Source organism: Dendroctonus ponderosae, unplaced genomic scaffold, assembly GCF_020466585.1.
Source record: "Dendroctonus ponderosae isolate FM_Combo_2020 unplaced genomic scaffold, Dpon_F_20191213v2 Dpon_F_20191213_5, whole genome shotgun sequence".
Lineage (NCBI taxonomy): Eukaryota > Metazoa > Arthropoda > Insecta > Coleoptera > Curculionidae > Dendroctonus > Dendroctonus ponderosae.
In genome coordinates this window covers 6,169,189-6,195,431 of record NW_026018715.1, presented here as the reverse complement: position 1 = coordinate 6,195,431, position 26,243 = coordinate 6,169,189, and the positions used below count along the sequence as shown (strand labels likewise).

Here is a 26,243-nt window from a genome sequence, read left to right as displayed (position 1 = left end):
CTTTTTGATAAATAATTCGTTCTTATTGCGAAATAGGAGCACTATTTATGAATCTGTAATAAAAGACGTGAGGAAATTCTGTCTTTTTTAAAGACCAAAATTTTTGAGACGAAATACCCAACAAGTAGTTTGTAAAAAAAATGAATCCGCCTCAACAATATAGAACTTATCTACTCAAATGTATGTTTTTGTAATTTGTAAAGAAATGATTAATTCGAGGTGATGAAGACAATAATTGACATTTCGAAAAAGCCGCTCCGTCAATGAACGATTCCTTTTGAATTTTGCGTTTATCCTTGTCTACCTTATTGTCACTTTCTGTATAATTCCATGGTTACCGGAGTTTTAATCATTACGAAGCAACAGGTATTTACCTAATGTTAATTAGGCAGATTACCTTGAAAAACATTGTTGCCGTCTTTCTGATATAGTTTTTATGCAAATTTCTCTTTAATAACAATTATTATTTTTTTACTATTTTTGCTGTAATCCTAAAACACCGCCAGATCACACCTCCAGAGGAATGACGCTAATTTAGAATCACCCTGTATATGAATATACTCGCAAATTTCTAATTTAGTTCAATTTTGACTTGAGACAAAATTCTGTCTGTTTTCATCGATTATCGATTAAATACAACACATTTGTACCTTACCGCATAGTCTTTGACTTGAATATCAAATTAAATATTTAAATCAAATGTTTCTTAGTAAACGGAATTGCGTTGCACTCGAGTGTTAAAATATTAACTTTTGGACATAGCAACCAACGGCTATGGGAAATTTCACACTCGACAAAATGTGTGCGACAGATAATCTGATCGGGTTTCCATTGTGTTTTGAAGTTATTTTATTATTCAACACGTATATGTCGGTTGGCATTTATCTGCGCTCAGGTGTAAGTAAGCGTTGAAGGTACATATTCGACCACCAAAGACACAAATAATAAAATATGTTTCTAAATCGGGTTTTGGCTAAAACTTTGCACGTTTTTTTTTACTGTCATTTTTAGCACAATTATTTGTGATCCGTACACGTGTTTTTCATGTGTGTGCTACATATAAAATGAAGACACTAAAGAATAAAGTTCTGATGCAAAAAGAAATTCACCATGCCGTATTTAAAAACCATTTTTTCTTATTTAAGCTGGATTTTTTGTATTACTTTGATAATTTGAAACTTCAGTTTTTAAACAGTGATTGAGCTCAATCGATAAAGGCGACAAAAGCATGTAAAACGTATTATACAATTTTGAAACTTCTGCTTTAAGCAAGAAGAATAATTTGAAACTCTCACTGCTTATAGTAGACCTCAAATAAATAAATTATGAAATATGGACACACACTCAATTTCACAACAATCACACAACATTTCATTCACTAAAACCTGATAGAACTTTATATATTTTATATCTGCAATCAACTTTAATTGAGAATTTCAGGATTAATAAAAAACAAATACAAGATATGGCTTACACAAAATAGTATGAAAAAATGTGATCAAAACTAAACAACATCCAGATACCTAACTCCTTATTGCTTAATTTCAGTTAAACATTAGATATAAAAATATTTAAAGAATAGAATTACAAAATGCAACATCATCGTATTAAAATTGTATGCTGCAAAACATAGACAAACTAATAAAATTCGGCTTCAGCAAGTTATGAAAATACATCCCCTGCTGCAGCTTAATTAAAATTGTTACCGTTTTAAACAAATTGGCATAATTAAAGAACATTTTATCTTAATTTAATTATTATGCTTTTACATGCAAGTAAGTTTCTCCGGGTACACATTTTCCTGGGAATTTAATTAATTCGGATGCATTCATAAATACTTAATTGGATGATTTTGTTTTCGAATCAACACTTGCATTTGGACCGGAAAATGAAAGCGAACAAATATTTTCCGTGCTGTTTTATTCGATTACAGGTGTCGCTAAATTCATTATCAGTGCTAATTTGAAGCTAAGTATTTTGTTTCGAAAATTACGCCATGTTAAATAGAAACACGTTTTCTTCGACATTGGCGACTATTTAATTAAGCTAGATCTTTAATCGAGGTTGATTGATTTCAATGCATCAAATTTGCCATTGTTCGAAAACTGTGAATCTTTGGACTATTTTTTTTGAAATAATAATATTTCAGCTGCCTCTAAGAACAGCTGCAAGTAACTTTCTAAATATAATTCTGAGACCACAAGTTTAACAACTCATTTGCGCAATGAGAAAAAATATTTTAAAATTTATCAATTAGTTAAACTAAGTGAATGTGTAAACTGAATGCAAACACTTTTCCTAAAGTGGTTCAGCAACATTTTATGAACTAGGAGGTTGGTTATCTTTGCTGTAAAAGGTATACCTCAAGTCGTCTGCAGCTCTTGAGGCCTTTGTTTGCATTGCTAATGATTTAGAGTGTTCTAAGCCGATTAGGCGTTCGAAAGGGGTCTAGAGACAACTTCGTTGCGGCACTGCGATATACTAACAAATGTTTGCAAATTCGCAATTTGCTTACCTCGTATTTAAGAACGGAAAGTAGAAAGCTTAGAGGCAGGCTATTATTTTCTATCGGTCGCTGGAATTGGAAATTTCATATCAGCGTAATTTGAAACTATACTGCTTCAGACTGCTGGAACTGTTGCATAACTTTCCCTTTAATTTTAGTTGAGTGGAATCGACCTTTTCACATAAACAGAGCAAAGCTTACAATTGCKCCTGCTTTCAGGAGCTGCTCAATTCTATTCACTCCTAGTCGAGTGACGTCGAATTAAACATATTTCGATCACTGAGGCGATTGCCTCATTTTTTKCTGGATAAAATAGTGAAAACGAAATCCAGTTGGCAATAGTTACATCCCCAGAAAATGCATAATTTGTAGATTAGAATTACATTCCCACAGAAAGCSATTAGATTGTAAAACAAGAGCATTCCATTTTAACCAGAGCTATGGGCACTTATTCGTTCCCACTTGAGCTTGCATTTTTGAAATAATAAATAGSTGGCACCTTTAGATTTAAGTCAGTGTTGTTTTTACTGTAATCCTTGACGCAGTAAATATATTTCTTTTTTTTATGTATCTCAATTTTCAGTTATTAACTCAATGYATTTTTTGTGTTATTAATGAAAAATCCAACCGCCCATATCTTCGACGATAATTGCTGCCACGCTATTCTTATTAACTTATTTTACTAAGTATTAAGAGACAAGAAGGCAATGGCTAGTCATTTTTAACAATTTCGTGCTTAATGTTATAATTTCCATATTTAATCCCATTTTAAWTTKTTTTGCTGGGCTTCTTGCATCTTCAGGGGCTATCAGCAATTGATAAAATAAGATGTAACATTCGAGAGGTCACATTAGCCAGCACTTGTTTCAACMCAAACTAATAGTTAAAACTTWAAAAATCGACTTTGTACATAACTTTTTTCTAAAACTAACTAGTAAAGCTTCCAAACMGCTTTTATGTTTTCTTGCTGCGGAATAACGTTCGCTTGTAATTTTTTGATGTTTTCATGATAGCATAATTTCAATCAATTAATCAATTATATTAAAACATTAATTTTTCAGTTCAATGTTTGTTCGTTTGTGTTACGGTGTTCGGTTGTTTTTGCATCTTGAGAACTTCGGAACTTTTGTTTCATAGTTCACTATTAATCTTATTAATCTAATCTAATTAATATTAAAGTTTCTACTTAATAATTAATCTATTGAATCATATTCCATTAATTTTATCGTCGCAAATAATTTCTTCTCACAATGATATAAGTTATGTTACATTTCAGCGGTTTTTCATCGGTTCTTTTCAATTTGGTAAATTGATAAATTGAGATTTAAGTTCGCGAACTATAGTATTTGTTTTTTCGGTGTGTTTAAAACAAAATAGCAAGTTCTTTCTTTTTTTTTCTCTCCGAAAAAGTTGGAAAGATTTTAGTTTATTTTTGTCTGAAAATTAGCCTGAAAACAGTTACCAGCAGTTATAAGTTTTCATGTTAGTGTTAGTTATTTTAAATTTGAGCTCTATGAAAATTAAGTGGTGTTTGAACACATTTCTTAGTTTTTTATGTATTAAAAATTACATATAAAGAGCATCCTGCCTGGTCAAATGTAAGCCAAAAACTTTCAAGAAAATCGGATATTAATATCATAGATAATTCAAAATCAATCTTTAAAATGTCGTCTACCTTTGATGAGTAAGAGAATCGTAAAAAGTGTCTAAAAATATATTGAATCGGACTACAGATAAACTCCTTGTCAGAATAGCAGTTTAGTAATAATAAATTAATAGATTAAGAGGCTTGTTTGTTCAAAAATGTACAATTATTTACTTTATTAAATTGCGTTCGGCAAATAAATATTTCGGAAGTATTCAAGAGCTATCAGCTACAAAGCCACTCAAGTAAATAAATTGAGTTTCGGTTTTTATAAGTTCTCTATACGTAAGCAATAATAAATACACATATAATGAAACTTTATAATCTTAAACAGATAAAACGTAAGTTTTACATATACTATGAGCTTACCGAGAAGTGCATATTTACATATGTATAGCGTGGGGTTTCTGAGGGGCCATGATGACTTAAATTTGATTTAAAAATTTCTTAGCTAGTAGCTGACTTATAACGTTATTTGGACAATAGTTCAAAAGTCTATGAAAATTCACAGTTATCAAAAAATCAATGAAAACTACTACATTTTCTGATACTTCAGTTTAGTGATAGAGTGAAAGTAATTCCTAAAATTCCTAAATTAAATAGTTGAGCAGTCTAAAGTTTCTACATTTAAGTCCAGGATAGAAAGCAACAAACGACAAAAATAGTACATATTTTATTAAATAAATTAAACATTACTACATATTAGTGTGAGCTTATTCATTGGGAACAATCACTTCTTGCTCTTCTCTGGACCGATGATCAAAGATAAATTAACATACAAATGCAAATATAAAATAATGTGTATTTAAATGTTAATCCCATTTGGTTCTACGCCTTTTAAAATTGCATCTTTTGGTAATACTTGAATATTCTATTTTATACAGTTTTGTATGTGTTTTGAGATACTTCTATAGCCAATTTGTATAATTTGTTCATGTAGAATTTCGGTTAAAAGAGCAAACGTGCGATAACATTAAACGTATTTTTAACATGCAAGTTTTGTTCGCTATTTTTTGGACAGATGCAGTTGATTCAAAATCCACAAGGCAGTTTCCTTAATTTTACCACAACAAGAAAAATAATATGTATTCGAGAAAATGGAAAACCTAATAGGAAGGAAGCATTTGCACAACACGGTTATAGAATAAAATTTATTAATTTGAAAACATTTAAGCTTCCAATGTAAAGATCCACAACCTGTCCACCCTGCAGTTACAATTGAGATTTAAAAGGTTAATGAACAAAACCTGAATGAATAATCTGCGTATACATTTCTACCGTGCTTTTCAATTTGCGCTGAAAAGATTTCATAATTTTGTCAAATAATAATCAACAATTATCTTAATATTTCCAGGAACTTTAAAGCAACTTCGACGGAAATTGGCACCGCTGAAGTTCTATTTACTTAGTGGTAACCAGACAGAATCCGAAGTGGAAACAACTACTTTTGTGAGTTGGGCAAAGTAAACTTTAAAGGGTCGTCAACTTCCAACTATACTTGCTAGGTGAGCGCCTGATATCAGTTGTCATATCAAGGGCCCGGAGAATGCATACATTTTGAGTTAATTTGCATTTTTCGATTACTTTGCAGTTATTTTTCGCAACATAAATAAATGTATCAAATGTATTGAATATACGGGTTCAAAAAGTTTTTTAATTTTGGAAGTTGTCATTCCTTCTGTTGCCAGACTTTGCTCAATTAAGATTACTTTCAGTATGTACCTACTCACATTGAGGGAAAATTAAAAATCAGTACATAAATCGAGGTTTGGAAATTTTAATTGTCCACTCGATGGATTCCGCACTGACTAACGCCAAGTTCCATTTCGTAGTTTAACAAGCCATTTTGACAATGGGAAAATTGCGAATGAAAAGAAACAAACGCACAAAGCCCCTTTCAACGGTTAATAAAGCATTTTATAATGTTTTAGGGAATAATTGAGCACTAATTCGCAATTGTCTGCCGTCACATCAAATAAAAACGCAAACACACACACAACGAGGGGACCTTTTTGCATTTTCGTTTGATTAGGGATTATTCAATTACGTTTTTATTCGCATCTAATGCCACGTAATGTACCATATTTCGGTCGTTTTCCGGATCAAAAGTATTAGCTTTTGTGGGATTTTATCGTTTCAATGTGAAGATGAAAAATGAGGCAAAACGTTATTTAATTAGAATTTCGATATTTTTGAAATATAAGGGCACAAATATGATTTAAAAATTGTTCTTTATGAAAGTGCAAAAATATCACCTCTCTGGTCGTCTAATGTCTGAAACAGCTTAGAAAACAGCAAACATTCACTTCCTTATTATGCCACATTAGCTTAAAGGCACCTCATTAAAGCGAAATTTTGATTATGTACAATTAATTCTGATTACCTTAGTAATTTCCGGTACTACTCATCAATAGTTTCCTTAATTTGGCAACCGAAATGCCACTTTAAATGTTAAATAGCATCCTTACTCGTTATTTACATCTGAATTAATGTAAAAATTTTTATTTTTGTTATCTGAATAAATTACGCAAAAAAATAGACTGTGTTAAACTTTGAAGACTTGATGAAAAAGCTCATTTAGGACACCAGATCCTGGGCAGATTTTGGATAACCGATAAAATAAACTCAATATTGTGAAAGGACCTGATTGAGTACGGTTCAAGTTCGGAATGAACATAAAGAAGTGTAAATAGATGTGTCTTCAACAAATTTTTTTAAACTTTTTGTCCGTTTACAATACTAAACTTTTGTGGTCGGTGTTTTTATAAAAAAATGCGAAAAAACAGTGTATTTTCATAAATTACTAATCGATATTAAGTGAATACCAAACTATAAAAAATAATTTTCGTATTTCAACGTTGATGTAAATCTCATGGTTTAACAAATAGAAGTGTATAGAAGTAATTAAGAATTTTGGTGAAATTTTATTTTGATCTACCTATGTTTCTTTGGTTTACGTCACATTTCAGCTAGGGCTTAAATTAACTGAACTTGAGACAATACAGTAAAGTTTTTGGTTCAATAAAATGAATGTATATAGCAATAATAATCTTTCGAATTTTGGATAAAGGCTATTGACCAAATCGGTCTTTCCGCCCAATGAATGCAATTTCTTTAAGTTTACGTTTTTTTGCTGATGCGTAATTTTCAAAATGTATGAAGCATTTAATTGTCTTGAAATTTTTCTTATATGAAATTTATTACATTCGCAAGGAATCCTGCAAATTATGTTTATGAAAAGTGAAAGAATATTTGCAGGTGAATTTTTACTTTGTGGTAAGTATTGGATGGAGAGAAAAATTTATTTAATGCATCTTTAAAACCCCGTTAAAATGTGATAGTTCGATTGAGCGTATATTTTGTTTCGTTTGGGAAGGTTTTTCTAAAATGATTTTTGATCTAAAATGATCTTGTACGGAAAGTTTTCCTGTTGATTTTCTGGAAAATTTTGAGAACCTTTCTCAAAAGTCAATAAAGAAATAAAGTCAACCTTCTATACCTTTTTAGTGTATTATTTAGTAGATTATTCGTTCTTCACTGTGAAATAAAAGCTCTCTTTACGTTTTTGCAGAAAAACGCTTAATAAAGCAGCCACATCTGTTTATTTTCATCTGCTTTCTTGTACTTGCTTTTCTTTACTTTTTTAATTCTATACAAAACTTTTTTTCAATTTGTTTTCGTCGAAAGACAAACATAAAAATTCTTACCATCAAATTTCAATAATCGAACAACAGCAAACGTCCATCTTCACTTTCATACATTCCAACCATTGACATAAGTAAAGAAAGAAACGAAGTGAACATTAAAAAATATTGAGACAACAGCTTTCCAGACTATTTTGTGCAAAAATGTGCACATCGTAAACTACTCAAAAGTAACCTTTTCTATAGTAAATTTGAAAGAACCAGGTGGTTTTGTCTAATTAAAACATTTGTAGTTTACCGCCAATAAAAAATGAGAAAAAACAGCAAAACAGCCAACGGAATGGTTTACATGTATCGCGAGATGTTGCGGAGAGTGCAAATAACCAATCATTCCAATTACATTGACGAGTATATAGAGGAACATGATTTCGCATTCTGCAAATAAATACCGCTGCGGGCTCGACACATTTTTGCATTGAGTATTTCCGATTAACCGTGCAAATCGGATTTTGAGCCAAAAATGTACAGTGCGGCAAGATAGAGAAGCAATTTAATTAGTTACCAATTACCAGAACATTGAAATGGTTTTATGAAATGTTCATCATTTGGCATTGGTGGCTTTGGCATCTAAACAATGTAATTAAAATTCACCAGAAAATGTTCCTTTCCACAAAAGATTGATCTGGAAATGTCCATGTTCCAATAGGAAAGTAATATCCTTAATGTTCAAGCGATGTATATCAAACGTTTTCACGCACGCTCACGCTCATTTTGATGTAATGGCGCTTTTTACCTAAATACACCTTTTGCTGAATAAAACTTAATTATTCATAGCGTTCATTATTACGGGGTGCCTGCTGTTTGCTTTCAACTTAACAGAGACAAAGAAAAAACGCTGTATCGGTATTTAGACCGACGACAATTTTTTTCCACCCGTCTGGGATTATCGAGGGAAATGAGGATTTCCACAGCTAATATCCAGAAAATGCCCTATCGACATATGTGTACCACTTATAGGAATTGCGGTTCGAATTTCCTCATAGAACGAGCTACGAAGCGAATATCTCGTTAGGTATGAGATATTTTTTAAATAAAACACATTCTTGCATAGAAGTGAATATATTTTCATTATTGGCTAACAACTAAATTTCAGTTGTTAGTAAATAATAGTCGCATTCCAACTTTAAAAAGTCTCACGGAAAGTTTCATATTTTTTCAAATATCTGTAATTGCTCCTTAGAAATCTGAAAAAATGTACTTATTACCCAGGAAAAATGCGGTTGTTCTTGTCGGTTCCGATAAGTAAACCACTCTTGTTTTCGTTTTTAGCAAGAAATAAAAATATCAAGGATCACTTCGCTTAGCTTACTACGCCAAATTTATAACAATCTCAAACAATTTAAGCACGAAATCAGGGATTTTTACATTCCAAAAATTCATCAAATACATATTTCCTTACGACCAATAGTTAATGGTATACATTCACCTACACCTAAGAAGAACATTTTGTGGAAAAATTGTCAGACCTGTATCAATCCAAACCAAATTCTGGTGAGTTTTGATGTTGTAAGTCTGTTCCCTAACGTACCAGTTGATGAAACTTGAAGTAAAATCAAACAAAAATTGAACATTCCAAGCAACCGTTTCTAAAGAAAAATTACGATTTTCTACAGTAACGCTTAATAGTTTCCTGGAAATGTGCATAATTTTCTGTCGATTAAACTGTGCAAATCGGAACTTGCATTAAATAAGCAATCGAAGTGTAATTGGACCATTTGCATGGTGGCATGCAGGCAGGAAAACTGAAAATACCCCACACCATTTACGTTATTTATTTAATTTTCATCATTTCGCCCCGGATATTACATTTCGTTGTATCGTTCTCCCCTAATAATTTAGTCTCGGCAAGAAAAACGAGGGACCAGGAGACTGAATGTTATTAATTCGTTCATTACCTCGGATATAGCACTTTTGGCAGGTAAATGGAAACGTAAAATATGTCCTAGTTTTCGCTGCAAAAATCCAGCTACGTGACTAATCTGTTCGTGCTTACTAGGCATCAGTTGCGTTCAATAAAAATCGACAATTTATAGGCATAAGCTTTCAAAAAGTTAACTAGCATTAATAAGGTTAATTTGTATTCCCTAAATAAACCGTCTAGAAATGTTCAACGCTATTAAAATCTCAAATCAATTGTTATATTTATATTATGTTATGAAGAATGTAATCCGAAACAGAAGCAGAAGTAGAAGGAACGTAAAATGTGGGCATACTCTCGCATACATATACAGGATCTCAACATTAGATGTTCCTTTATAAAAATTCGACACACTTCCCTATCAAGAAGTTGACACCTAAAGTACGGCGCTAAAAATGTTTTTGGAAAATCATTTTTAAAGCAACGTTAAATCTCATCACACCCTGTATGTTAAAATCCCTAGAAAGCAATTTTTTAATATCCTAAAGCTAGAAACAAAATGCACGTTTGTTTGCGATCGACAAAATTGACCGAAGTGATCTAATATAATATCTTCAGATACCGCTTAATCGATTGCACTTAAATATCCCACTTTGAATCTATATCACAATTAACTTATTATTATTTAAAACCCACAGATATTTTAAATCTTAGGAAATACAAAAGTCTTCAATTTCTATGTCTGCAGATATTTTCTAAATACTGTCTAACATCTCTGGTCAATTTGGATCAGTTTTAAAATTTGCGAAGGCAGAAATTAATAGATAAATTCTAATTCACAGTACTGCTTAAGGATTTACTTTTACTCAGAAATCGTAAATCCCGTAAAATCACCACAATATAGTTTATCTGTTTCAAAGTAACAAAAAACACGCTTTATCTGAAACCAGTTGCAGTGCTATGTACCAATTCTATGATAATTTCAGAAAATAACTCATTTTTTGCCACAAACGCTCTGTTTAAAACAAGTGATGGCAAAAACATAACTCGTTTTTTCTATGTTGCCACACAAAATTACATTCTGTTTTATTTCTCTGCTTCTATTTATTCACTTTCTGTATATCTGTTTTTCTTTTTGCGTTGATGTAAAGAAATAGTTCGGAAAACATCAGTGATAAATTCAAGTTTAATTAATTAGCAATCATTTCCAATAATTTTTTAAATTAAAGTTGATTAAATTTCAATTGATTTTTTTTCTGAATACTTACTCGTAGGCATCGCACAATTTCTTCGTCTTGGATTGTTTAACTCACCTGAAACAAACAAAAAACAAGATTAATACGATGTGAAAATAAATTATTTGCCTGATCTGATTACTTGACCAGTGATTTAAATATTTTGGCTTTATTTTTGTTGAATTTTGATTTATGATTAATTGAAATTCGTAGATCCAATATTGAAATTTGAGCTTTCCTTGTTATAGACATTTATTAATTGCATTTTTTATTGTGTATTTTACTTTGCAAAAATTTAGAGCATTTACTATACCTAAGGTGGTCAGGATTGGTTTTCATCTGGAATTTCATAACAACCGGTAGAAATACGGCCTTGCCAAAAGGAACTGTATTCATTATAAGATTATCCTTTAATAACATATACAGAGTGATTGAGAAGAAAAAGAAAATAATGTAAATATACCTAAGTGGAGGAAGTCAAAATAAGCTCGAGTAGCTCGTATGTCCGACTTTAATTTATTTACAAATACATTGATTAATTGGATTTTAAAAGCTAACAGAAAAATTACTGCAAACGCAACAAAGCGAACTGAAAATTAATCAATTAAAATTTGAATGCCTAATCTCCAAAAACAATTTGAACCTCAAGTGCGTTAAAACTTTTACAAGATTAGGACGAAAAATTTCCAACTATCTTTAGACGTGCTGATGAAACTGCGGTGTTTTTACGTGCAACTGTTGTTTCTAAAAGACAACACAAGCTCGGTTTGGAACGTGAAGAAAAAGTCTCGATATTGTAGGTAATAATCATTGAATTAATTTATGAAAACGGACGATTGCTTAAATGCGACTTGTTCACCAATGAAGCTCAGAAACCCAAATATATTTATCGAAGTGGAAGGTGGTGTTTTCAAAATCTGTGCTTTTATTTGTCATAATATATCTTTTGTTTTGATAATTTTATAATATTCTTCGTTGTTCTTAGATCCAAATTAATTAAAGTATTTCCGAAATATTGATCTCCTTCCTATGCATATCTTTAAAATATTTGCATTTCGAGCTGAGCTTTTTTATATTCACTTCATAACCTGCTATGCCAATCTATAACATTGTAAAACCGAAAACCGTTGATTTTCTTTATGTAGCAAAAGGTGACATTTTGGAAGTTTAAATTGTATGATGACTTAAGTATCTACTCGTTTTCAATAGATGGAACGTGTAACCATTAATCTACATTCACATGCTTAACATTTTTGCTAACACTATTTTATCTTTATTCAATAATACTTATTAAGATTTGATTGGACTTTAGTACGGATAAGTTTGGAGATATTTGAGAACATGTGACTAGAAGTGATTTATACTTTTTTGAGCCAAAGAAAAGCTAATTAGGCAACGATACATGAAAAAAAATCATAAAAACATTTAACTCTCGCAAAATTTTACAAGAAATATTAATCCCAATTTAGATGTGAAGGTACTAGCATGGTATCGTTCAATGCACCTTTTACTGTAGTTTGTAAGCAAACAAAATCACGCTATCAGTTAATCATGGAACAAAATTTTGCAAATAAAATATAAAAGGAAAAGCGAATAATTTCTACATATTAAGTCGTTCAGTCCTTCCAATAATAATTTTATTTACAATTACAATCTATACATATTGAACTTTAATCGCTTTTTCGCTCTGTCGCAAAAAATTGAAAGAAAAAAGACTTGAAAGAGGTTGAAAGGAAATTTGTACTTGTTCTTGTGATCTAAAAGAAAACAGGGTTGAACGCGGTTTACCCGAAAAACATATTTATTTACCCAATTGAATTCAAACCTAAAAGGTATCTAGTGACTGATACTTTTGCAATTTGTACAGTATGAGTTAATGCACATAAATACAGTTTCAAAAACAGTTTTTATACTTTAACAGGGAAATTTTCCATAGTTAACACCACTGCATCTGCTCGTATCTAACCCAAAGTGAGTATTTTTCTAAATTTATAATGTTTAGTTACAACGGCAGCAAACTGTTTGCTAAAAAATTTGCAACAAATAAGAACAGGTCGAAGCAACTCTGAAGAAATACATCATAATTGAAATACTACCGGTTATTGCCACTGGCAGGTTATTAGCAAATCGGATACTCACAGCAATGTCATTACCAGTATTATTTAACAACACTCGGTAACTATAAACTAGTAGCCTTGACCCTTAACAACTTATTCACCTGCGAAGTGGAATTTCAAGTCTACGCAGCCAAGCGTGGCGCAAAAGTGAGCGTTTCCTCTTTTGCAAATGCTTCTTGTGCGATTTTACAAACTGAAATGTTTGTTTTTATATGGGAATGCATATTTTAAACTGCTGAAGTTAATTCCTTATGTTTGCGTGAATTTAACATGCGGAACAGTCGATGCTATGAAATTCGAAAATGAGTAAAGACAAAAGTAAAATTGTGACCAATGAAAATATTGAAGAAACAATCCATTAACTACGACAAAACTGATTGCAGCTATTGCAATAATGTCGCTTTTATAAACAAAGAACATTTGTGCCTATCTGCATCTGATAAATGTGATTTCATAAGGGCACAGTTGGGAGAATAACTAATTTTAATGGAATAAGGGATGAGACAAGGATCTAAATGTACCTACGCTCATCTCTATTTTAAAGATGAATGAACATCTGAAAAAGGCACTTTTACCTGAACGATAGCAAAATTCGCAACATCTTTTGGAAAGATGAAAATCAGTTACAAAAACCCAAGACATAAATAATACAACTACAGGGTGTTCCAAAATAATTGAAAAAACATTCTACATACAAAAGAAAACTAATATCCCAAATCAACATGCCTCACACGTAAGCCGGATCCTTTCCGAGAATAAGTATTCTGCAGTTGAAATTTCTTGCTACTTTGCAGGTATTTGGATTTAATCGATGTCGATTAATATGAAGATGATTAAAAAACTTTGAATTCCAAGCGGGGCCACACAAACTTTTTAATACGAATTTTGAAGAGATCAGCCCTTTTAGAACGCTTTTACAGCGAAATTACAACTTTAATGAGTCAATAATTAGCGATTTTCCTCACTGGCTTGAACAAATAGATGTATGGTTCCGTAGTGAGGATCCACCTGCGGACAAACTGAGGCAATGTTTGAATAGTCAATATTCTCCAAAGTTCAGAGTAAAAAGAATGTTGTTGGTTCAAAAATCATATTTAATGAATGTTCAGTTCAAAAATCATAATTAAATTTCAATAAATAAATATTCCACGCGCCTTCACTTTGCTCTTGCCTCCTAGTAGAAATTTAGTAAAGTTGTACTACAAGAAAAATATACAAACAAATTCATTATGGTTTTTCCAGTAACAAATATTGAAACATTCTACAAAAGAAAAACTATTCTGTTTATTACTTTGAGGGTCATCATCAAAACGAGTTTGTAAATAACACTGCTTTATTAAACTTAGTATTATTTTTTTAAAACGATTTTGCAGATTTAGTTTAACCACCCTGTAAAAACGTGACCACGTAACCGTAAGTTTTTATTTGGTTTGAGTTCGATCAAGTCTTTGCGGCATGTTTTCTGCAGCATAATTAGATGAGAGCAGATTAAATTAAAACGGCGCAACAAAACTTAAACTGGGTGAGTTTTTCGGGCTGTGAGGCCGAAGAAAATAATTTCTTTCTGACGTTTCGCAATCACGACTAACTCCCATTTTCAGAGGTGGTTTTGTTTTCTCGACTTAAAACCCCGAAAAACTGAACAGGTTCAAGCAATGGCCACGCAAAATCAACTGTTTTGATAAAACTGAAACTATTATTAGTTATAAGTTAATAACTATTTCCTAAGGCACTTAAAAATCAATTAAATTTCCTAAATATTCTCAGATTAACTCCAGGCGCTGATTAAAAACACCATTTCCATTCAATCTAGTACGAGGACTATTCATGAACTGTGGTTTCCCATATACGCAGAATTATTGAAAAGCACATGCACTGAATGTAATTCACAGGTTAACTTAAAGCGGAAATATTATTTTACCGGTTCCATTATTCAGCCGTTTGATAAGAGTATGCAAATTGCACAAGTCTAACAATGTGTGATTTAGCATGCAAAATTCACTGTAGACAATCGATGGATTACTCACACGGAAGTTTATTTTAATCGTACTCGCATCATCGATTACATAATGGGTTTTCATTAATATAACCGACATATTTATAAGGTAGTGAGCACATTACAAAATCATTTTTTTTGTCGGAAAACTATTGTTGAGCTCGATGTTTAAAACGACTATACAATATGAGAAATATATTCCAATTACCTCATTGTCTATAGAGATAAATGTTGGCATTAAAATGGATTTTGCTTCTAATTTGATAGATAGTAGCTAAACAGGCATATACATTTTGCTGACACTCTGTATGATATATTATTATGCTTATATCTGAACACAGTGCAACTAAGCAAAACAGGTTATCAATTGAACTAATACATTTGCAGCAAAATTATTTGCATTTCGCTTTATTAATATCATATTTTACACTGAAACATACAACTTGCACATTCAAATAAAGACACTTTGGTGTATAATTGATTATATTTTCGTCTTAGTTTGCAAATATTCAACAAATAACATCATCCTGCATGTATTTAAAATGTAATACATATTCCAGTATAGAACACGTTATTTAATTTATATAAAAAATTATGCAAAAGTATATCAAAGCTACAAACAAGCAACCGAACTAAACCTAAAAACACTGTTACTTAGTCTCCATTATAGTCTTTATTGTATAGTCTAATTCCAATATTCTGACTTGACAAGAAATGTATTTAGTACATTCAGTTTCAGCTTTCAACGAAAAACATTCATTGGATTTTGAGAAAACTTGTGAAGATAGCTGTACACGGAAAATTACATTTCAGAAAAGCGAATGATCATTAATTTTCCCGATTTTACTAAATAAACTAGAACAAGTGAAATATTCAAAGGGGCTGGAATTCGAAAAATTGAACCTTTGCAAAACAGTGTCTTTAACATTAATTGCTGTTTTTTTATTGTTACCAAGTACGTACCTACATGGACACTAATTGGAAACGGAAATCGAAATTAGCTGCAGAACTTAATAAATGGTATTTTGAAGCAAAATTTTATATTATGTTTAGTTTTCATTTGCACTTCCTTGTAACATACAAGGTGGAGACTTTAAATCGCGTAAGTACGCTAGTGGACAGGGAAATAATTTTTATGAGTCTCCAGAAAAAGTCGTATTCTAATCGAATTTCACGGCTAAAAAGCGAGAAAGGCGACAAAATGTCTAAATTAATAAAAAGCGACAATGACACACATGTTTGCTTTTTACCGCATTTCGTTGGGTTTTAGAATTGTACATTTTCAAATAACTTTAATTCGTTTTTGATAATCAACAAGGCAATTGATTAAAAAGAGACGAATCGTTGACTTAGCCTTAAAACGATTAAAATGTTAATAAATTAGAAACAACTCCCATTTCCATCCACCCTTGGGCACGGTACTGATCTGCCTATTTATTATGTTATTCCAACAGTATTTCTTCAGTGTTAACTTAATTTATCCGCAAATGGAAATTCGAGCAAGTAAAAAAGCATGTATGATTTGTCATGTCCTGTTTAGCCTAGGATATATTTCCCTTTAAGGCTTCCAACGCCTAGACGCATAAATATTATACTAAGATGTGTCTCAAAACTTTGAAAAACACATCCTTTAACGCAAACTTTCCCGCCCATAAATTTCGCAAGACTCATAAAAAAGTTGTTGTATTCACTTAGAAGTTTAGCAGGCCCGTATAAGATCTACTGAATAGGGCCATCAAAAACGTTGTTAAGTTTGTTGTGAGAGGGTGAAACGACTCGTTAAAGAGTCGATTTAACGAGTGACTGTGTCACAAAAACTTATTATTTACTTATTTATCGTCCGAAAACAGGCAGAATTTAAGTTTGAAAATTCAAAGTGATTCCTTAATCCACGAATATAATTGGCTGTTACAGCTTTATAAGGGCGGTCCAAGAATCCTTATGAAAACTTGCCTAGTTTATTGTTTTAACGATGATCGATCAGAAGTTCAAACAAAAATGAGCAGTTGGAAACGTCGATTTCGAGATTTATCACACTGAAGTCAACATTCCCATTAAGTTAAAGAGCTACAGCGTTCAGCGGGCAATTTACAATGTCAAGATCATTATTTGCTATTCAAAATGACGAATGTCAGATGGCTAGCGAGTCTAGCGGTTACATACCGTAGATAATGTAGAAAAACTCCTCTAGCGGATATTTACCCGCAATGTCCATTCAAATAATAAAAATGACATCAGAACTTGGAAAGATTGGCTCTACTCAGCTCTACTCAATTAAATAATTAAAATCATAAAAGTACGTTCAATCAATTAATAATCCAAGATACTAATATTGACTTGAGTACACACGTTCCCATAGAGCGACTTTTGCTAGACAATTTTAATACCAAGTTAAAAATATTATCCATATTGGGAAGCGGAAATAATTGTGCAATAATTTTACAGTTTTTCCTGAAGTTACGAAGACTGGAAAATTATTACTCTTACACTTTTTATAAAATTGTAAAACAATTCGTTTTCTGCTAGCGTGGAGAAAATGTATTTAATATTTTTTGTGTTAAATATTAGCGATTTCATAAACCAATAACAAAAAGTGTGATTTTGCGGACTGTTAAGGTGAATAACTCATCCGGATGCGACCTTGCCACTTGTACAGCCCGGAAGCAATATAAAACGTTAATTAGGAATTTTTCGCACATAAGTTCAATTTAATTAGAACGTCATCACTGTGAGTTTGTATGTCTTGACTATAGCTACATGTGAGGTGACTTTTCCATACTAGGCCCATTAGTGCGAACTGGTTCAAGTGCCTAGTACATACGACTGTTTGTAGAACCTACAACAATATACGCAAAAACCTCGGAAAAAAAAATCTAACAAATATTAGTGCTCTGAATTTACAAGTTGCCTATAGATAAGTTGTGCTTAAAAGCTGCTTCTTGGTTGAAACGTAAAATAGTTCTTCCTCATTGTATAGACAAATGCATTAATTTTGAATTATGTGTATGCCACAGGGAAAAGTACCCATTTACACGAAAAATATTTGAAATCTATGATAATTTACAAATAATTACTTGCATAGAAGACTATTCCGGCAGTAAATTTCAGGCATGGTCTAGAAGCAAAAATGCGACTACAGGTGTATTATAGGCTGTTCTATTTGAATTGAAATCTTCATTGAACAATTACTATTAATCAAATTTTTATTATAATTTTTTGCCAAGTGATTTTGAATCGCCAAATAATCAAATATGTTTAAAATTCAGGGGAGGAAGGGTCAATCCCCAAGGAACGTTGCTTGATCCTTGACGTTTCATACTGTGTATAAATTGTTTAATAATAAATGTTCAAAATTTCGTTGAGTTCATAGAAAACATTTGACGCTAAAACTCCACATAATTTCACTCAAATCGCAGACAATTAGGATTTTTTCCAACCCTTTTACACTCATGCAACTGCATGCTTTAGTTTCAAAATTCACAACTTCTAGTCCACATTAGGTAGCAAGTTTAAACTCGCTCACCTAATAGACTTGAAGCCAAACATCTTCAGATATTAGGGGAGGAGGAGAATCAACATCCATAAAATAACAGACATAATAAATAGTGTGACTATAAATGAATAAGACTAATAAAATCGATACTTATGTAAATATAATTAAGTAACAAAATAATGAAAAGCTGGAAATTGTAAACTGTACTAAATATCTACGTTGCCTCTTATAGAAACACAAGAATTTTTCAGAAAATTTGAAATATATCACAAATAAAGTGGCACACAAACTAACTTAATAGGACGGGAATCAAAACCTAAAACTTTATGTTCAAAAACAATTAATTGTTGTCTCACATCTGTTTCGTTGTTCCTAATAAATATTTGTGAAATGGATGAATATTGGAATGAACGAAAAAGGAGGCAATAAGTATACAAGTTATTAGTAAGTAAGGTATACTTTTGGATTTGTATACAAGATGATAAACAAACTACAGTCTGTAACACCTCTTAAAAAATGGAGGGTTAATAATAAGGAGCTAACTCAAGAACATGTGGTCATCACACAAAATCAAAAATAGATTTTAATTTATCTACATATCAGATTTCTTTATTTAGATTACTAATTATAACCAGATTTTTCTTTTTTATAAGATATGAAAGCAATTCAACAAATTTCCTTATTCTACCCTATACTCTGATCTTAGAATCCCAAAAACTCATGAACCTACAATATTAAAGAAATTGTTAGATTATAACAATAGAGAATAATATTTATGTTTGTATTACATATACTTAGTATATATGTAGTTATGTAGTAGCAGTAAAAGCTATATTTATTTTTCTTTCCCTTAAAGAGCGTTTAGAATATTTCTGAAAAAGTGATGAAGGAACAAGAAGGAAATAGAGTGAGTAAAAAAGTGAATCTATTGGAAACCGAAAATTAAGATAAATGAAAAAAATATTCAGTTAATTCTATGCAATTCATTATATCAGGAGTATATTGTTTAACTTAAACTAAATTCACTTAAAGATTAGGCTTGATTTGTATGTTCATCTCGACGTATGTTATTTCACATCATTTTTTGCGTTTTCCAGTTCACCTAAACAACATTCAAGTTATTGAATAATATTTATTGTCCAGGACACAGAAACACATAGAAAATGTGAATGAACCATAGAAAAATTTTAATAGTGAAAATAATGTCTAATTTGTCATTTTGTAATTGATCAAAATGCTGCTTATCATATCTGGTTTTATGTACTGCTTTAATATTCTATTATCGAGAGTAAAATAGTGATGGAATGAGAATAAACAAAATCTTAGTAGAAAAGTCGCTTTAATCAAAACCATAAATAAAGAGCAAGTTCAAGCAATTGTATGGAAGTAATTTAAGATAATTCTCTATAATGATTCAACACGAATGAGTGTGTAGTTTGTTGTCTAAAAAAACTAAAGTTTCAATTTGTATATCCATTTCTAGTTGTTTTTAAGCAAAAATATTCAAAATTATCAGAATATACTTCAGAAGCAGATAAAAGCCAATGACATAGAATTTTTTTAATTATGTACTTTTAGCCCATCCCTCAGATAATTATCGTTAAGAGTAGTTACCAAAAATTGGATAAAACTCGCTAAATAATCAAGCAAAACCAATTCCTCGCCTATTCCCATCACTGTATATTTTTATCTGAAACAACGGAGTTGTCCGTTCTTTCGTCCCTAGGGTGTGCTCAGTCAAATCTGATGGCTTTTAAATGGATATAAATTACCCTATATGGAGCAAAGGCTACTGTATATTTTCTATTTGCCAGATATTTGGAGACATTTCTGGCCGCACACATACATCTAGTTCTGATCAAGAATTATTTCGATGCTTAGCCACCACTTTTCAATTACTAAATAATTTCCGATTTACTATCAAGACTCACAAACATTTATCATCAGGTAACGAACATTGAGTGTTGTCTTCTAGTACTCTTCTTCTCATGGAAAACATTTCGAAGAGCATGGGATTATGAGTCTGTCCGTGAACTTTCATTTTGAATGGTTTTAATTTATCAAGTTGATCTTACCGAGCGGCACATTTCTTGCAAGCTATGATTTATGAATTAAAGTATAATTTGCCGCCATTTCCAGGGCGATTTTTATAATTTTTCACGGTAAAGTACGCCCCAATGGCTTCGTTCTTTGTTATTATTTTTAATCAAGATGGAATACAGACCGCTGCAGGTACATTAAGTCACATTTCGAGCTGCTGATATTTAAAGGCTTTATATGAAACGACATGAAACAGTAATAATTTCTATTTAATATTTATTAGCACGGGTTCCTAGTTAATTAAGCTGGCTTAGTAAAGCAGTGATTTCGAGTTTATTAACTTCAACGTGAACATTAGAATGCATACATATAACAGCGGTGCAGAAAAAAAATAAAACGTGCAGTTCAAGTTTAATTCGATTTCGGCCAGTACGTTTTATATTGTTGTAATTTGTGAGAAAATTAACTAGTAGTTTGCACTTTTAGATTAACTGGATTCATAGGTGCGCTTTTAAAATATTCGAAGTTATATGCACATTGAAGTACTTGATAATCTACGCAAATGTATATTTAATTACATACAACGAAGCTTTTAATGATTTGTACTTTTATGGATGCATGTTTTATTTTTGATTTTGAGTTGATTTTAGGCGTCCATTATTTTTATTTAAATAAAAATCGTTGAGAGTATGGTTAACAAAATAAGCAAAATTTTACAGTTTTTTTATTTAAAAGATACTAGATAATTTGAAAATGCGAGAGAAACCTTCAACCAATCTTCAAGACCATCGACTCTTCTTGTGAGAATTCTAGAATTTGTTTGTTCAGCATTTATTAGGGAAAAATGAAAGTTACATTTTCGCTTTTACACCCGATATTTAACAGTTAAGTAATTACCTTTTTGGAGATAACCAGTAGAAGAATTTTGTCAGCTAAATAAATAAAGAATATCACACGAGAAAGAAAGCTTAACAAAGCAAGACACTTAAACTCACTAAAAAATTATCGAAAATATTAATGGTTTTTAATCTATAGTTTGAAAATTGAAGGTTTAAACCTAAGCACTTGAATCCTGTACGAATTATATTATTAAAAAGTAAAACCTAAACTCGTCTCTATTCGCGAGCTCATCTCCATTGAATAGGTTGCTTCTAAAACAAGATTTAGTAGATTTATTTGAATAGAGACCTCAAACAACGAACAATTTTTTTCTTGAGTAGAATCCAATATGTTTGGTTCAATCGTCGCTGAAGGTTTTACTGGTTTAATTGTACGAGAAGCAAAGAACAAAACGTTTTCTCTTAAAAGCGAAAGACCTTCGCAATTGCAATGATATTGCAAGTACAGAGAGGTAGACAAGTGAGATTCCTGATGGTCACTTCGGACGCTTGAAACCCGCTTTGTCCACTTTCGCCTTCAGTTTTCAATTTAGCTCTTGTGGTGTTGCTGAAAATATATAAAAACCGATTGCAGGACGTGTTCGAAATCAGTAACATCATTTGAGTGAGATACAGAAAGGACAGCGGAAACCGTTCAGAACGGATTTATTCAAGAAATAGAAGTTTGCAATATTAAAATTTGTCAGTCCAGAAAGCGAAAGGTTCTTTGGATATGTTGCACTATTATATCAACTAAACAGATCATGATTGTGCACAACCAATATCCAAAACCAGCTCTAGTTTAACCGCTTCATTATTTAATTAATTTAGATATCAATATTCTTATTGCCTTAGCCCGATATTGTTAATTGTTGAGAGGTTCTAAATTTTACATAATCTGCATGGGCAAGTGATTGTAACACATTTATGATGCAGTTGATTTTGAAAGATTCTGTATCAAATTTGTGGAGATGTTTTGTGTTGCGTGCTAAGTGAATACGTTTTAGTTTAAGTAAATTCAACAAAACTAGGCAAAAGTGTTGTGCAAGTACTGGAAGGTGCAGGTAATTTCTCTACGATTTTTAAGCATATATTTTTTAACTGCATTTGCCCTTCAAATAAAAGTTAAGATTTTAAGATAAATAACGACTACTGAAGAGAAAAAATAGCAACAAAACAACTCACACAGGAAATGGGCAAGGGTAATAATGCATATACATAACAAGAAGCAGCAAACATTTTAAAGCAACATAGAATAACGATTTTAGTTAATCGAAAAACAAATTTTGATTAACTAAAATTGAGACAAATAAATCAAAATCCTGTACTTTGGGTTTTCTAAATGAACTCGAGCAAGCCTACCAATTATTTTCAAATATGCATAATGTGGCAAAAGTAATATGCAAAATTTTACAACTTTTTATTAAAATTGAAAGGTTCGAAACCCATATCTTTTTTACTGAATTTGACTTATCGATTTATTGGAATCATCGACCAATGTTCCCTGTGAATGCACTAGTGGATTAGAATAAAAAAACATATCAAATAATTTTAATGAAAACGATTTCAAAACTATCCAGTATTCAACTTAAAATTAATATTTATAGTGAAAATCCATTTGGTGTCGTCAATAATCCGTTAAATTTAGTCATAACTCGTCTCGAAGAAAGTGAATTTTAATTCTCATCTGTGCTTCAAGATTATATTTTTGGTGCGCTGACTAAAGTTTTGTTAATTTTCTCATATAATTTCAATAACTATTACTGTGTACTCTGATTTGCAATGTTTCCGTCATTGATTTGTTGTTTCTCTTTGCTAAATTTACTTTATAAAAGCTGATGAAGGAAGTGCTAATACAAGTTCTTCATTGCAACATGCCTTTTTTAAATTTGCATCTTATCTTAGAACTACTCATCATGATACTGAAGCTATAATAGGTAATAAAAAAGCACTTTCATAAAAAAGCTAATTAAAGTAATAAACAAACAACAATAAAATAACATTTACAAGACTGCACAACGTTTATCTCACCCTGTAAATTAAAAACCGATGGCAGTTTAAAGAAGTTAAATCGACAACAAAATATGTGCTCTATTCTTTTCAAAAGTGCAAATAAATGTGAATATGCGCAATTGGTTCTGAATAAACGATGAAAACGTAATGCAAATCGAGAAATTGCTTCAAATCATTTGACTCCTAACAAATCCGAAAAATTCAACTCAAACCACAAATATTTATTCGCAAATGACAAAATACACCGGGTGTTATTAGCTTGACAAGAAAATACCTCGTGACTTTAGTCCACGATTTTAAAAATGAAAAATTAATTCAATGAAACACAAGTCCATTTTTGTCGACAATGATAAATATTTTGCATACTTTTCAAAAATACAAGACGGAAAACTGACTAATAAATCCGTCAAGAAATGTATGATAATCCCTAAAGGTTGCTTAGATATTAACAGTTTCTAAATGAGTTTATTTATTATTTCGCGCAGCGGTCTCCAAAATTCAGATAGCCAGAATGATCGCCAACCTTCAGTAGAAACCGGCAACAGAAGAAGAAATTAGTTTTTCAAATCAATTTGGTACATCAATATTAATCAATTAAATCAATTTAGAAATCCACAAGTGTAAATTTGAAAAAGCCTTCTAAAGGATTAAGTAGACTTTTTTAAATTGAAAATCATTACCGAGCGCGTTGTGCTCTCGAAGACATGAGAAATATTGGCAAAAAAAATACTAATCACACCTAGTTGAAGAACAATTTAACAAGTTAACTTATTACACTATTGAAATTGTTAGAAACACGTTTTAATTTTTTATTTTTAACTCATGTCTAAAAGCCTTTGACTAGAAAGTACACTATTTCTTACATTTGTTTAGTCCAAGAAGACGTGTGTGTTGTCTAAATACATTGAACTTTTATTTTCAAGGAAGTCAGAAATATAATTTCCCTCTCTTAAGATTTGACAAAATAAATTTGAAGCAAGGACACATTTTCCCACTTTACAGCCTCTTTCACATAATCTGCACATTAACAACTGAACAGAAACCACGTTCTAAATGGGCCACCATGTAGAAAACCCTTATACATCCATCTGATTGTTAGCCGCTGTACTTCTTGAAAATAAATGATGGAATTATACCAAATAAAACCATCTCTTATGGCCTCTAGGCTGATGACTAGCGAAGCGAAAAAAAAACACGTTTCTGCCTTGGTCTAACAAAGTCTATCATTGAACTTGCACGATTTAACCTTGAAGTACCAACGTACTAAAGCCTGATCTACGCAAGGGTACAAAGACCCTAGGTACTGCAGGAACTGAACACAGGGACGTACCTACGCTTGTTATCTGTTTAAACCTTCGCTTATTTCATCGGTCTTCAACATTACAGAACCGATTTTTCTTCAGCGTTTTTCCTACTGGTCCAAATAATCATGAGAGCAGTTCTTTGATGTTCAAGAAACCCTGTGGCAGTTTTATTACAAATAATTAACAAACATAAAATTCTAAAAATACAGCATGCTTGATGATGTAAATAAACCGTATGGTGGAATGTGGTTTTGATTAATTAAGTACGTAAGTTGAAGCCGGAATTAAGTTAAACGTGCTTGAACTAGCCGCTATTGTTGGCAGGTCCAACGCGTTCTGATATTATTGTGGTGACTCCGGTTCATGTTGTTTGGCGAAATTAACATTGAAAAGTACACCCGAATTTTGCCTCGTTTGTATATTTTGTTAGGGATTAGTGGAAGCTTGAATAAAATTTCTGGCAAAGTAAGACGTAATATACATATGCAAGAAACTAATTAACCCGACAGTGGGAACTTCCTAACGAGCCGCCCATGTAGAGCAAATCTATTAAACTGGAATGCGGGTATTATTTAGACCGAATAGGAACATGAAGAACTCCGTCCATGTCGTAGTCATGAAACTCGAATAAAGAGGCAAAACAAGTTTATTTACATCTTACATTAGATTACATTCCCACTAAGTCCCGGAACATGGTTTATATCATCTGAAAACACAAAAATACTCGAATGCTAGATTTAATGTTCTGCAAGAACCCGCTGTTGCCCGTCCGGACAATTCGTCATAATAAAAGCCGACATGATGTTGAACCATGTTAATCCGGTTTATTAACATGAATTTTCTATTGCCATTCTGGTTACCTTTAGATGGTTTTACTTTCAACTGGTGCATGATGTACTTGTATAATGGTAAATAAAAACTACATTAATATAAACTAGAAAACTTGTGACGTTTTTGTATTAATTTATGCTAAGTGTTATTCACGAAAAAAATTGCTAACTTTTCCCTCTGGCTTTTATGGATGTTTTCAACTAAATTTAGGTAAAACTGTTTAAAAAATGTTATCTCAAATCTTTCTCCAGGGCACAAGAATTTCGTCTGCTGAATTTTATTCAAACCTTCCATAAATTCAGATTTAAGACTAAAATGTAGAAGCGGATCAAGATAGGTTTGTAATGCTTAATGAAGCACAACGAATGTGCGGGACAAATAGGCAATTATGTCTTCATGTCTATTATTTATCAATAAAACTATATGTCTATTATCTATACAGGGTGATTTAAAATTGGCGTCATTCGTCTGGAGCTGTTGTCTGGCGCTGTTATAGGAGTAGAGAAAAAATAGTAAAATAAATTAATTGTTATTAAAAACTGAGAAATTTGCAAAAAACTATATCATAAATACGGCAGCTATGTTTTTCAAGGTAATCTGCCTAATTAACATTGCGCAAATAC

General features: G+C 31.6%; 1 protein-coding gene and 1 long non-coding RNA gene across 2 annotated transcripts in view; both read right to left on the bottom strand.

Annotated features, from left to right (window-relative positions):
* The window catches only part of LOC125504642, a 44,043-nt gene extending 30,797 nt beyond the window's left edge, over positions 1-13,246 (bottom strand). The window contains exons 1-2 of the long non-coding RNA XR_007281619.1: positions 13,088-13,246; positions 10,982-11,026 (exon numbers count right to left, since the gene is read on the bottom strand). This is a non-coding gene — a long non-coding RNA (uncharacterized LOC125504642). The remainder of the gene's footprint in view (positions 1-10,981; positions 11,027-13,087) is intronic.
* The window catches only part of LOC109539609 (polypyrimidine tract-binding protein 2), a gene marked incomplete in the record, with an annotated part of 399,312 nt that overhangs the window by 112,050 nt on the left and 261,019 nt on the right, over positions 1-26,243 (bottom strand).